Raw genomic sequence first — 14,860 nt, 5'->3', positions numbered from 1 at the left:
CTTGATTTAGGGAGCTGAATCAAGAGGGACAGTGAACGGGAAAAGATCTGCAGAAGCATGGCAAAATAGAGACATGGGGAAAAAGAATAAATATGAATACATGGTTAAAGCTACAAAGCATACCACTGACCTAAAAGTTTGTGTTAGATTTGCTGTAAGTTACATTTTTAAATATATAGCTTTTAAAATAGAGAAAATGAGCAAACAATAAATCCACAAGAGTAACCTGATGGGAATTTGCCTTGGCCTAGTGTTCTTGCTAAGCTAAAAAAAGCACAGAAAAGCAAAAAAAAATTAGTGATATAAGGGTGTCCTTTTCCTCATACTTATATTTCAAATGCAATAGGAATTTATCAAGCAGTAGGTATACTTTCTATGAACAATGAAATACACTTTCTCTTACTGGGCACCTCCAATAGCCTATATCCATTTCTGGAAGTAATGGATGACACTAACTTTGCCATTTTCTTGATGCTGCTTGCAAATGTTATGCTACTTGCCTGTCCTAACTTCAGAACAAGGACTTTAGTGCCAAGTGCTTGTGTGTGATCTTCAGTATGTTAAAAGAATTCAGTCTCTCATCTCAGTAAACAAAAATAGCCTTAGAAATTCTAACAGCACAACGTGAATGTATTTTAATTGCATTCAACATTCTAGTATATTTAGTGAATACATTTCTGCTCACTGTTAGAATTCCCACTGTTCCTGGAATTTCAACTTCACTATGTTTATCAGTAAAAAAAACCCAAAATAACAAACCAGTCTATGAGACTACATGTATTGTTTCATTATAGATTTCTGATGTACCACTAAATGGAATGAATAGGTGGAAAACAAAATAATTACAGTAGCAAAAAAAAACTCCATAAGACTTTTAAAAATTATCTAGAAAGCTTCTATGATCAACAATAACTTTAATATATTTAAACTATACTTTATTTTGTTAAAAAAATGCCTTTTTTATCAAAGTTATTTTTGCAACTTTTCAAACCCGTTATCATTATTATCTTTACATGCTTCAACTACCACAGAAAAGCAGACTGTGAGCTCATCAATTGTTGATGAAGATTTAGCAATTCTACGTTACTGTTTCAAAAACATAGCAAAGTATTCAGTGGCCCATCCTTGAGAGGTTAAAATGTGAAGACAGAAGAAAACTGACTTAGAATTATGTAGTGCAGGTGTTCCTTTGAAAATTTTGACAGGATTTGTGATGCTCTTTAACCAAGTTCCATAAGATATATGAGGAAGCCATTAAAATCATAAGCCTTGACTGCAGGATATTTGGATTTATTCATTTTACTTGAAACAAAAGTAAGGAACATAGAACCTGCATTCTCAAAGGTACTTATAGCTTTAACACTCCCATGCTGCCTAATCCTTCTGTCACCAGTATATGAAAATGAACCTTGTCTTGATTAATATTCTATTAATCCATTACAAAATATCCATATTGCTCACACACTTAGTTTCTCGGCAAGTTCCTGTGATACGCCTCATTAACCGAATTACGCATTTGATCTGATCGCTGTCATATCGTTCTGTTGACAGCCAGGGTGCCTCGTGCTGGACATGTGCAGTGAAGTGTCTTTATTAGAGCCAACCTTTTCCTGTAATGTCTCTCTGAACCCTCTCCTCTAATGTAAGAAAGGTTGCTCAAGGTCAAAATGTTTGTGATTAAATATGAAAGTAAACGTTGGTGTCTTGCCTGAGACTAAGAAAACTAATTTGACTAACCTTTGATAGATCTTTGAGATAAAATAAAGATGAAAAAGTCTATGCTGAAAGATTTTTTTTTAATTCAGTAAAAAAAAAAACTAATTTCATCTCTGTTGCGTTCTTTTCCTTAAAACTTCTGAAAGAACTTAGGGCTGCTCAAAGGTAGCATTCTAACAGCCCTGACATGAAAATTCTCAGCTAGTTACTGATCAGAAAAAGCGTGATCAACAGCTGCCTCCTTCTTTTCTCATAGAGAACAACTCCAAATAGAGTCAAATTTCCCACTGCCTGGGGCTGCCTGCTCTTCTTTCATCTTACCAAGTACTCAATCAGCTTGGAAAGTACAATGAGTTTTTTAACTTGTCTGTAGGGCAAGTGCATCAAGACCTAGAACAAAAAGCTTCTGAAAATGTTTTAGCCTCCTTCTAATTCTCCTTTAAACTTTAATTGCTTAATAAGATGTTGATTTTTATATACACAGAGCTGTATTTTTAAAGGAAGTCAGACTTTAAAAGAGGGTTAGAATGCAGTTTTGTTCCTTTTATCTAAAATGGAAGAAAAACCTTCATTATTGAGACATTTCCTCTCCCCAACATCTGGATATTACAGTTGTTTCCCAGTGGAGTTTTAAATGTTGATATTTTCAGTGGAAGGATGCTTTAGACGGTCTTTCTCAGCTGATTCTGGTAGACTGAAAATCTGTCTAGTCTTTCCTCAAAGATCACGCTTGGTAGTGGACTCAAGCACTCTATTCTATTGTTTCAGTACCTTTATAATAAAAAACTGCTTTTAAATATTTTATCTGAATACTTCCCACAGAATTTAAGTCCATTAAACCCAGTCTTGACTACTGTGGGCATGTTGAAGAGATTGAATCTTTCATCTTTTCTGCAGTTTCTGTATATGTTTTAATCCAGCTTTAAGTTACCTTTGGGGAAGATGGGGGAAATATAATTGATATTTACTACACTATAATTCTGCTTAGTTTAGATGGAGTATTTTAGGCTACAAGTAACCATCAGTGTCAACTTGGCATGTTGATTGGGAAAACTCATTTCCAAGCATAGCAGTCCCAGCTTCAATTCAGATTGAGTCTATAGCTGTCTGTCATTCAACATATGAAACACAAAACTCTCTACTGCTCCTATCCATAATTCTCTTCAATTTTGCTTTCATAAAAATAAGAAGAATTATTTCTTTGACTAGCTGGGATAATACTGATAGATAAATAAATGCTGATAATACTGATTTCCTGACTTAAGCTCTTTGAACTTTTCAGAGATCATCTCATGTAAAACAGGTAAGATGGTGGCTGTAAGGAAATGCTAGCTTTAATGTTGCATTGTGTAAGCATTACCGAGAGCCTGACAATGCATCTACTTCTTTTATCATGCATTCGATGCTATCGGACCAAAGTTTTAAGCAAATAAAGCATCTACTTATCTCTATAGGAAAGGTCCATTTTTTATTTCATACTTCAAAGAAATGATTGAAAACCTCTAGCTGAATAAAATCTTTTCTGTAATGAAGTGAAACCACAGTGAAACTGCTCTAATAGTATATAATACACTGCTAGTCAGCAGCTTGAAAACAACCCTCACTGCGTAATATAAAATGTAATTTTTACATGGCAAAGTTATGACAGCTTCTTAAAAAGCTGAATAAATATAATCCTTTATATACCCAAAATAAAAATTAACTGAGTTACTCGAGGTAGCAAAAACTACTATTTGAGACCAGGACCAAGAGAACTCCTGGCTGTAACAACAGTACAAGTCTTGGAGTCTTGACTAAGCCAAATTGTCTTGATTGTATCTGATTCAAGGTGAGATCTGATGGATCAGTAAAGCATGAACTAATAAATGTGCACAGAGACAGATGGTCAGTCACCAGCTTGACTTTGATCCTAACGAAGTGTTGTTGACAGCATAAGAGAATTTGTTCTTCATTAATAACCAGCTGGATAGAATGAAATTTTCTTATTTATACTACATATCGTACAGGTTAATCAGCCCTGGAATATATATAGACACCTTCCTCTGCCAGAAAGAAAATTATCTTGGCCAGAGATCATAACCAGAGAGATCAGAAATTAATTGAACTTCCTTACACTATCTAAGAGAACACTGCTTATTGCCTATGTATAAAAATGTTAATATGCAAACCCACTAGATATTATTAATAATATACTGTAAATCAAAATCCTGAACAATTATTTGTCATAAAAAAGACTGAATCCAGCAGGAAAAAAAAAATTTCTTTCAGTGGATGCATGAACAACAAATTTCCTATTTCAGTATGTCAGGTAAGATTTCTCCATATTGTTGCTGCATTAAAAAAAAAGAAAAAAAGAAAAAAAAAGATAATATGTGAAGGGAGATTTAATAGATGGTTTTAGAGAAAACTCTTGGAAAATAAACTTCACAAAGTTTGTCATTGTCTGTGAAACTGATAAAACATCCATAACAAAAAAATCTTTATGATAATTATATGTAAAGTCTAAATGTGATTGAGCTTATGTTGTACCTTATATCTCAACCGTGAAAACATTTATATGCTACATATTAGGTATTGAACAGATGATAAATGTGAGAAAGAAAACAAAAGATGATCCTAAATTTTATCTGTTGTTGAATCAAGTGTTTTAAGTTCCCAGCCTAGCAAGTCCACTGTGAAGGTTTAGCTCATTCCCAAGTAGACCTGGATCTCACATGATCATCTATCCCATTTTTAATTAGATGGGGTTGTTATTATTTTTAAAAATTATCAAGACATTACATTTTATAATCCAGAGTGACTGTTCTTTAAGAAAGAACAAAATATATTGAAAGGCAATTTTCATTATTTGAATAATTTATTGCAAACATTTTATTTGTAGCACATTTTCCTAATCTTACAGTGGAAATTCATATGGTTTACTATGAATAAACAAAACCCAGTTTGAATACATATTATTTCCTTGGATTTATACATAAGAAAAAAAATCTTTTTCTTCTGCTTGAATAAGTCATTAAATATTAGACACAAATTTAATAATAATATGTATACTTGTGTTCTTTCTACTCCTAAGTCTCTTAGGCTGAAGGACAGTCCATTAGCTACTCCTTCTGTCATTGATGTTCTACTCTTTACATGGCAATTACATGTGTGACACCTCAAAATTCTTGTTGGGAGGACAGAAGTTACCCATTGCATGTAGATCTTGCCTATTCAGTATTTGAATTTGTGGTCCTTATTTTAAACTTTGCAACATTAAGAAATACATGGGTTAGCAACATTCTGGAAATATCTTGTCTGCCTCATTAGTCTGGATCTAGCCAAAGCTATCCAGACATGTTCATGATCATTTGTGAAGGAAAGTCAAGTGCGGTATAACTAATAACAATTTTGAATAGCTAAGGACCATTTAATATTCAATAAAAAGATGTTTTCTAAAACTTCTCTTTTTCTTGAATAAGAATTAAACATAGCCCTAAATATAAATATTTGCTAAGTGTCAACCCAAGTGAAACCAGCCTGAATTTCCACCCAAAAGCTGGAGCAAAATGCCAAAAATCCCTGATCCAGATCACAAGCAAAGATTGTGGAGCAGGGGATCATTGGCCATTGCAGAATTATGTTCTATTTATTAACAGAAAGGGCTTTACAGTCTCAAGGCTCTCTCCATAAACTTGTGTGTAATCACCATAAAGACTGGCACTGTGAAGAAACCAACATTTTAGTAACTACAGAAACATAACTGTACCACTTGGATGTTATGCTGTGAGGATTCAAGGAGATGCTTTGCAGTCAAACACTATTGTTTGCAAACAAAATATGGTAAAAAATTTGAAATAATGAAAAGTCATTCTTCTAAAATTTCCAGACTGGATAGTTCTGTCAAGGTCTTTGAACTGGTCAGTAATCCATCTCACCTCAATCAACCTGACCTGAATTAATCTATTCTCTGTCCTTCTGAAAATAATCTCTCCTTGCTGTAAACATCCTCAGAAGTTCACACTTACTACTGTAACAAAAACAAGCAAAAGTAAATTTAAGAGGCAGATTTCTTATTTCTGGTGTTTTCTGTTTTGTAGTTGAAGGAAGCTTTATAAATTCTATATTTCCTTAATTCTTGCCTATTGCTTTTCAGGAAAGAAAGGACATTTCCTATGTATGTTTAAAAAAGGTGCCACTGAATGTTACAAAACACTCATTTTATATAAGCTTGCTTAGATGGCTAAAATTAATTCATTTATTCCTAAATGATTATTTTAATAATCTAAATGCTACTCTAGGGTTAATTTCTACTCCTTTCTTCTCTTCTCTATTTATGGTTTGCTACAAATTGTATCATTAAAATTTGAGTAATAAAATAAATTCAATCTTTTTTTGTCTAACTATATGCATTTAAAATACATAAATTTTTCACCTTCATAAACTTAAAGTTCATTTAATACATGAATTTAAGTTCAATACCACTGATGCTTCTAGGTCTGTATATATTCAGGCAATACTGAGTAGTGATCATAAAGCACCTTGTGTCACATTAGTGTTGTGTTTTCTCCAATAAGCTCCTCTTTATTTTTGCATTCTTCTTCATTTTTAGAAACCATAGGCATCTGAGGTTTTGCTGATATTTCTGAAGTGTAGGCACTGATAATGCCTCTTTTATTTTGCAGAATTATCTCTGCTAAATCTCCCTTCCCTACTGAAAAAGGCCCATGTATGTCCTGTGTTCACTTACCTGAATTTCCAGCCTAGTCTGGACCACAATTTTTGCAATATCATGTTCCTAGTTAAAACTAATTCCTCTAAAATACCTGCCTCTCTGAGAAGAAGATTTTTTGTCAACTTATACATACACTTCTAAAATAACTGCTAAGAAATTTTTCAGCTTTTGGGTTGGCTGAAATTTCTCCCAGTGGTTTATCCAAGTTTTGAAAACATTTTTAAAAAGTTATTCATCGAAGGTTACAAACAAAACTTTTTGTCCAGTTTTCTCTTGATTTCTCAAAACAGTAGAAAAATACATTTTCTCTAAATTTAAACACATACAAACCATCAAAATATTAATTTTGCAATTGTTTTGAATGCTCTATCCTCTATAAAGTCATACTATATCATCACACACAACTTACTCTTTCTGCATAAACTAAAGGCTGTTATATTTCAGATTCCACTTTTTAGATGGCAGACATTTAGGATAGATGTTACCAGATGGCTCCTTTCCATACATGGAATAGTGTGTAACAAGGGAACTGCAGCTCCAACCTAGATGATTGTTCACACTCTGAAGATGTTCTACTAAATAAAATAAAATTAATACCTTCTCATATCTGGGAATATCCCTTCCAAAACATCCAATTGTTGAAGGAAGAGCGTGATTTCAAATTATGGGTGGAAATGGACTACTGACTTGAAGAATCAGCCCTCTGCTTTTGAAAGAATAGATCTATATTTATTATTTTGGCAGTTGTCAGAGGCTTATTTGGTAAAGGTACTATCTGACATTCTACTATCCATTTTAAAGAGCTTAATTCTCCAATTTTCCTTTTGTACATACATGCACAAACAGATTTGCATACACATACAAGGAGTTTTGAGTGCTTACAGTAGAGCAACAAGTACCACTAACTGTGATGTTCCTCAAGTTCTTTATGCATTTTTGCAAATTGGCTTAATATATATGAGAGTAATATGCTCAACAAATTCACACAGAGGACCTAGAATGGATTTATGCCAAATTACACTTAATTTCAAGATGTAACAATTCTGATTATTTACACTTTGCAGCATAGAATTATTTGACATTCAAGAAAACAAAGTGTCCTTCTATTATTTATTTATTATAGTATACACCAGCTGGCAAATAAGTACCATGGAACCACTTATTCACTCTCCATGCCTCCCACCCCAGACTAGAAGGGAAGAAGAATCAGAAAAAGGTAAAGTCCATGTGTTGAGCTGAGAACAATTTAATATCTGAAATAAATGTTATTAATAATTAACTAATTAAAAATAATGAAATAGAAATTAAAATAGAAATAATAATAAAATAGAAATAATAATGAAGAAGAAAAGGGAGATAGCAAAAAGGGAGAGGAATAAAACCCAAGAAAAAACAAACAATGCTCAATAAAATTGTTCACCAGTCACTGGCAGATGCCCTGAGCAGTGATCAGCTGCTCACAGTCAACACACCCAGTTTGCATTCTAAGCGTTCTGTGATACAGAATATCCCTCCAGCCAGTTTGGGTCAGTGATCTCAAATATTTTCAGCATCACATATCTACTTGATTCAGCAAATTGAGGTGGTAAACAACATCCACTTGGTTTTTAACAAATTGATATTATAAAATTATTCATTGAGCATTAAGAACATCATGCTTCACCGAGTAAAAGTACAGTGATCACTGCATCCACTAACCTTTCTTATACCTTTTAACATGCTGTAGCTTATTTCTTTTATGGTTCTTCTCTCACTTTTTGCAAGGATCATTAACAAATGTATGTTTCCATATGCACTGGCTATGCACGGACTTATCCTTCAATATTGGTTTATTCCACTTTAAATGCAGGTTGTGTGGTTCAGGGGTCCACAAGTGTATACATTGCTTTCCATGGGGTGTATTACCCTTATAGTCACAATGGCACAGTTCTGTTTTTAATTTGTGCAACCTCAGAAATTTACAGCAAAAGGGGCCCAATTTTCATAACTTCCAGGCATGCAACATTGACTTTGCAAATGATCTCTGAACTAGAATTCCCATACTGACAAACAACTTCCCCAATAGCTTTTTAATGTTCCAGTCTAAAAATTGCACCTCATTTCTAGCACTTATTTCTTTTCCCATTTGTTACTTTTTGTGCAAAGGAGACCAGACTTGTAACATACTTGACAGTAGACAAGACCCTAAGTGCTGATCTGTAAACAATCTGGATTTAATGTCGGTTCACATAACCATAATCTGTTTCCCAGTGGGCATAACTTTCATTTTCTTTAATAACTAATTAGATGAAGCTGATTTAAGAAAAATAAAATAAAATCTACAAGGATTATTCAGCTGTTTTGATTCCTAGGTCTACATGCCAAGAATTATAACTTGTCCATTTCTAATAAGTATTTTTTTTTTTTTTGCATAAGCAGCAGTTAATAGTACCTTTTATTTATTTACCAGTTTAAAACAGAAGATAATTTACAATGTATCTTAATTTTAATCTTAATTTGATTCTCTTCCCACAGGTAGGCATTCTCTAAGTAATGATTAATATTTGCAGTAAACCAGAGAGAGGAATGACAGATTTTTGTATAATTTCTTATATCACTGCAACATATCTTCAGGCATTTTTTCATATCCATGCTGAAAAAAACCAGAAATTTTATGAAATGACAGTTTGAAAAGAAATAATTTAAGTGGTATCATAGCATTCAGGCATGAGGGACAATTTAATATTATCCAGGCTTAACACAGTCTTGATTTTATTTTTAATCACATTTTCTCTTTTTATTCATTTGATTTGTTGCCATTAACACTTCATTTTGTAGCTTTCCTTTGTGCAATGTCCTAAGCATAGATGTTTTTCTTTTAGTGAGTATAGGGCAAACAACTTCTGGCACTGTGAGTAATGAGGACTCAACGGGGCCGTGTAACAACAACCTGATGTTCCTCAGCACAGCGCAAGAGAACGGTTGGTTTCCACCCTCGGCGTGTGCCAGCAGGAGATGGCACACACATGTGCCTGTGCCTTTATGCTATTATCAAAGGATCTCTGCTATCAGAGCTCCTTTGATAACAGCATCAAGGCACAGGCATGGCAAGGACCAGAGTGCCCCAAGGGTCCTGAATGAGACAGGCAGCCTGAAGATGCAGTATCTAATAAGAGAGCAAACTTGCTTAAGTCTTCCTGAGTCTGCAGGGAATATTTACAAAATAATATTTTAAAAGTCGAAAACCCAACTGAGTTGGGACAAATTTCAATGCCAGCTGAAGGCATTTCATTAATTTGACCATTCCATTCCCTCTTTGATATTTTTCAAATCCATTTTTCACAGGATAGTAGGTTGTTAAGAGACTTTGGGATGTAAAAACTTTAGATTTTTTTCATGCTGGCAAGAAAATATCTTTCTCTAACCTTCCTGAAAAAGTTGAATAGTAAAATCATTTTCGCAGATATTTTTTAAACTATTCAGCTTGAAACGAATTTGTTTCCAGAAAAAGTATAAATATTGAAAACATAACAGAGTATTAAGCAATCTGAAAATAGGATCTCATCATTTTAATGTCAGCTAGTTTTCTACACTTTCTCATTAACTGATGTCCCTCCTATAACATTTTTCACTTGTGTGAAATTCTAAGAATTCATGGCCTGAATTGCCCTTAAAGATGACTAAGGTTTAAATACATAAATGTACATCCAGCAGGGGAAGTCCTATGGTTAGTACCCTAGAGAAGGAAATAATTCTGGCATTGCTTCAATAATAGTACTTCACATTTCTCTAAGACTTCACAGAGAAAGCCTCCAAGAGTTATACAGTTTTAAAAACTACAATGAAGGAGTAGATTTGCATGCTTGCAAAGAGAAAAGCCATATTATATATAGCAGCAGCTCACAGCTTGGGGTATTGCCATTGCCAGTAATCCCCCTATCCTGCAGTCAAAGTATTGATCTGGATAATGCAGCCTACATATTTATCTAAATAATGGCATAGTCTCTGTAATTTTCTCAGACCAGCAGCCTGTCTACAGTGCTTTATGCTGCAACAGTATTTAGTTAAGGTAGCCCTAGGAAAAAAAGAAATAATCTTTTCAAAACAGAATATGGCTTAAATTCCCTTTACACTTTTTCAGCTGTAGAAGAAAAAACTCTCATTTTCACACATTTAGTTTTGCTTTGTAGATTGGCTGGAGGATTCACATACAAATTGGAAGGAAATATTAAGAGAACAACTTCTTCATTTGTCTCCAAACAATGACAATATACTTTCCAATATACAACAGAAAGCAGTATAAAAAAATTTACCAATAAAAAATCAGTGCAAATCAGGAGGGTCTGAGCCTGCTTCCACAAAATTAGTTTTATATGAGTAGAATCTTGACTTAGCACATTGAATAGACATACTGATCAGCAGCATATAAAGCATAATCTTTCCTAAGTTTTTTCTTCCTACTTCACAACCTATTTCAAGATTCAGGACAGGCTTTTCAAGGTGTAGGAGCAGCTGTTCCTCTTAATGTCAAATCATCCTTAGCTTCATAACATGTCTCCAGATTGTTGAATGTTTTTTAAAGGATGGAAAAATAAGAATGTCAAATATGCAGGAAGCCTCTGTTTAGTGACAAATCCTGCATACTGTGAACCTGCAAGACAAAGCATAATCAAATAGACTTAAACTATGTTTTTTAAAGGATGGAAAAATAAGAATGTCAAATATGCAGGAAGCCTCTGTTTAGTGACAAATCCTGCATACTGTGAACCTGCAAGACAAAGCATAATCAAATAGACTTAAACTATGTGGCATGTTATGTCTTCATAAAGGTGGCCTACCTTTCTCTTAGATAAATTAGGAGGAAGAAAAATGCCCAGCTTGTCATAATTATAGCTGGAAGAAAACTCAATTTGTACTACAGTGAGCACACTAAGCTTGAAGTGTCAACACTGTTTTTGATGTTTTGGGAAGGAAAATTATTCATACATGAATAAAACATCTTTGTGATACATGAACGCACAATATAAAGTAATGCACTGTTAAAAGCAATGGAATCCTCTAAGATTATCAACTGGGGAGGAAAAAGGAATAGAAACAAAAGCAAAGACATAAAAAACAAGTGAAAATAATCACACTAATAATCAACTCTACAGTTTGCCCACTGAAAAATATTTTCTTTCAGAGCTGACCATACAGACTACCAGAACAGGGTCCTTGATGAGAAAATAAAATTAAGGGTAACTGACTTGACAAATTTTGTTTGTATTTTTCAAGCCACTGAGCAAATTAACAATCAAAAACTACCCTAGAAACATATTTAATATACATATGCATTTTTATGTAACATGTTATTTGTATTACAAGAACAGAGACAGAAACCTAAATTTTGAAACATAACTGCAGATATCATATATAAAACGATTCTTGTCTCCCCCAATACTAAGACACTCAATATTCATGTATTTTACTTTGTAAAAGTCTGCTTTGATTGCAACTCTAGAACTTCTTGCAAGTAGTTTCCTGCTAGTTTTCACATATTCAATAACTGCTGTTCTCACAGGTGCTGGCCCTTTTCTTCCCTTTCTCATAATCATTCATAAACCTTCCAGCTCCTGAGGTGATGCTGTCCCTTTATTCTGCTGATGTGTGTACAGGAGTTATGCCACAGCCCTTGGTAAATGAGCTGCAACACATTGACTTCTGCTGGCAGCCACTGCTCCTGATGAAGGTCACACACCCAGGAGGGATGTCCTTATGATTTAACCCAACATATGCTGAGCTCTGAACAGAAGCGCTCTGTTCAGACATTTCAGTAGCAGGTCCTCCTGAAGGTGGAGTGGATGTCAAGTAGGGTGGCCTACCTAGGCCAGTTTAGGAAAGGAATAAATTCAGGCCAGGATAAAATCCCAAAAAGGCCCAGAATAGCTGCTATACTAATGAGCTGTACTTTGGATAAATGTGGACTAGGGCCATTGTCAGTTCAATCACATTTAGTCCAGAAGTTAGCAGGTAGGTACCTCTAGGAAAGGTAGTTTTTTTTCTTTTTTAGCTTGTGGTGACTTTTTACCTAGCTCAGGCAGTGTGTACCAGTCAAACATGGCACTTCAAATTGAACAGAAACCTTTTTCTGGGTGCTAGCAAAAAAGGCAAAAGCAGCAAACATGGCCTCTAAATTACATTAGATGGTACACAGGTGCTTATGAAATACTGTAAATACATTTTATAGAACAGTGACTACTTACCTGTTCTAAAACAGTTACAAACCAAGGCAGAGGTAACAGCCTAAAAGATATAAAATATGATTCGGCATTTTGCACCAATCTCCTACATAAGTAAATTTTGAAAATACCTTTATTCATAAAATACAGGTTTTTTCTCATTCCAGGATTTTTAGTTTGTTTTTTGATGGGGAACAGAGCCAGTGTTAAACAATAAACGCTCTCTTATGTCTTCTGATTTCCACACATACAAAAACTCACCTCTCATATTTTTGTTCTATACAGTTTTTCTATACAAATGTAATGGCTTTCAGTAACTATTTTATTTTTATAGAAGTCTGGTCAGGATTTCTGTGTGCATTTTCGTGGGCAGGATTCAGTATTTGGTTGATGTACCAGAGCTATGCTCTGACAGCACGTGAAAAGGAGACATATACATGATAATCAGTCAATTTAAGGTAGACTACAACTATATCATCAATGAATGAGGGTCACTATTATAAGTGCCATCTTAAAACAGTTGAGGAAACCAATTTCCCTCAGTTCAGTTAGGAGCCATGGTGAGTAAACCAAGCACTTCAGGTTCATAGGAATTTTGTAGAGTCCAACTGAGTTCATGTACATGAAAATTTGCCATATCAAGCCAAATGTAATTTTTCCTGTTCCTTCATAAATGTTACCTGTCTCCCAGCTGGGCTTTTTGTGCATGTGCTTTTTAAAGTTATTAGACAAACAAGCCCTGTGTTTTTATTAAAAAATTCTACTGAGATTATTTCTTAATGGATATTGGGTGTCTATTCACTAGTACACGAATATTGAAATCTGTCCCTATAATAAACATGCTTTCATAAATCACTGCATATCCCACCAGTGGGCTCAGCTGTAACACAGTTGCTCTACTTAGTGGTCTGGTTTAGTTCTGTATGCAAGATAATTTCTACAACAGAGAGCCTCAATTAAACAGGAATGTAAAACTGAGGTGGTATCCTCAATTTTATCATCTTAGTACTTAAAGAAGAAATTGAGTTGCATTTCAGTCAGGACAAATGCCTGAAGCATCCTACCTTGTTTACTCATCCATTCTATCTCTTCTATCTATTCTATCTATTATCTCAATACTACTGAAATTAATCTTTTAAGAAAAGGAGTTTCTGTGTTATAATATCTGTTGTGCCTGACATTTGTCTGCCCCACCTTGCAACAGCCATCAGTCCATTACTGTGTTTGTGGCATCAGCTGTTGCTGCTGTTGGCACCCATTCAGCAGTGCAATTGCAGTAGCCATGACAGATATGCTGGGTGTGATTGGCACATGCCAGGGTTGTGATGGCACAGTTGTCACATGATGAACACACGATTGCCAGAAGAGAACTCCAGGCAGCATATTCTACAAAACCTGGTGCAAGTTGCCTCTGACCTTTGGGAGAGGAGTGGTGATTACCTTTAGCAAGGGGGTGGCAGGGGTAGACATTTTATTTACTGAAAGGGTGGCCAGAAACTGAAACTGGCTGCCCAGGGAGGTGGTGGAATCACCATCACTGAAAGTATTTAAAGGATGAGCAGATGTAGTACCTGGGGATATGTTTTAGAGGTGGACTTGGCAATGCTGGGTTAATGGTTGGGTTTGATGATGTTAGAGGTCTTTTCCATCTGTAATTATTCTGTGTTTCTGTGACTTTAAAGCAGAGGATTTGCCTTCCCTCATCTCTGCTGTGTCCTGCTTAACCCACCCCTGGTGTCACACGGGGCCTCTTGGTGACATGCTGTGGGTGACAAACACTGTGCAGCAATGCAAACTCCAGCAGCAGGGAGGCTTCAGCAATGGTTTGTGTGTGCATCGGTGGTTTTGGCAATCTGTTTCTGGAATAAGCTATTACCAACTGTTTGTCTATTTAGAAATGATCAGTTTGACAAATGGTGGCTATAAATGAAGACTCCGAAATTGCCGACCTTAGGAAGCCCAAGCAGTAAATAGCTTTAGCAACTATCAAGACTGAAGACACTTCAGAATAGACACAAATCATATTCACAAATCATATTTGCCATCACAAAGATTATCCTTCAGGAAGTGAAATTAAAAAATCACCTTTTTTCCTCTTAAAATTCAATATATGCAGAGAATTTTCAGCTTTATTTATGGAAATAATAGGGAGATTATTACAACATCTCTAATATTTCTCTATGGATTGTCTATCAAAAGATTGAAAAGCTGTCAAAAATACCTCTACTGAATT

This window comes from Lonchura striata, chromosome 2 (assembly GCF_050655825.1).
Source record: "Lonchura striata isolate lonStrDom1 chromosome 2, ASM5065582v1, whole genome shotgun sequence".
Classification (NCBI taxonomy): domain Eukaryota; kingdom Metazoa; phylum Chordata; class Aves; order Passeriformes; family Estrildidae; genus Lonchura; species Lonchura striata.
Note: the sequence above shows the minus strand (reverse complement) of the source record.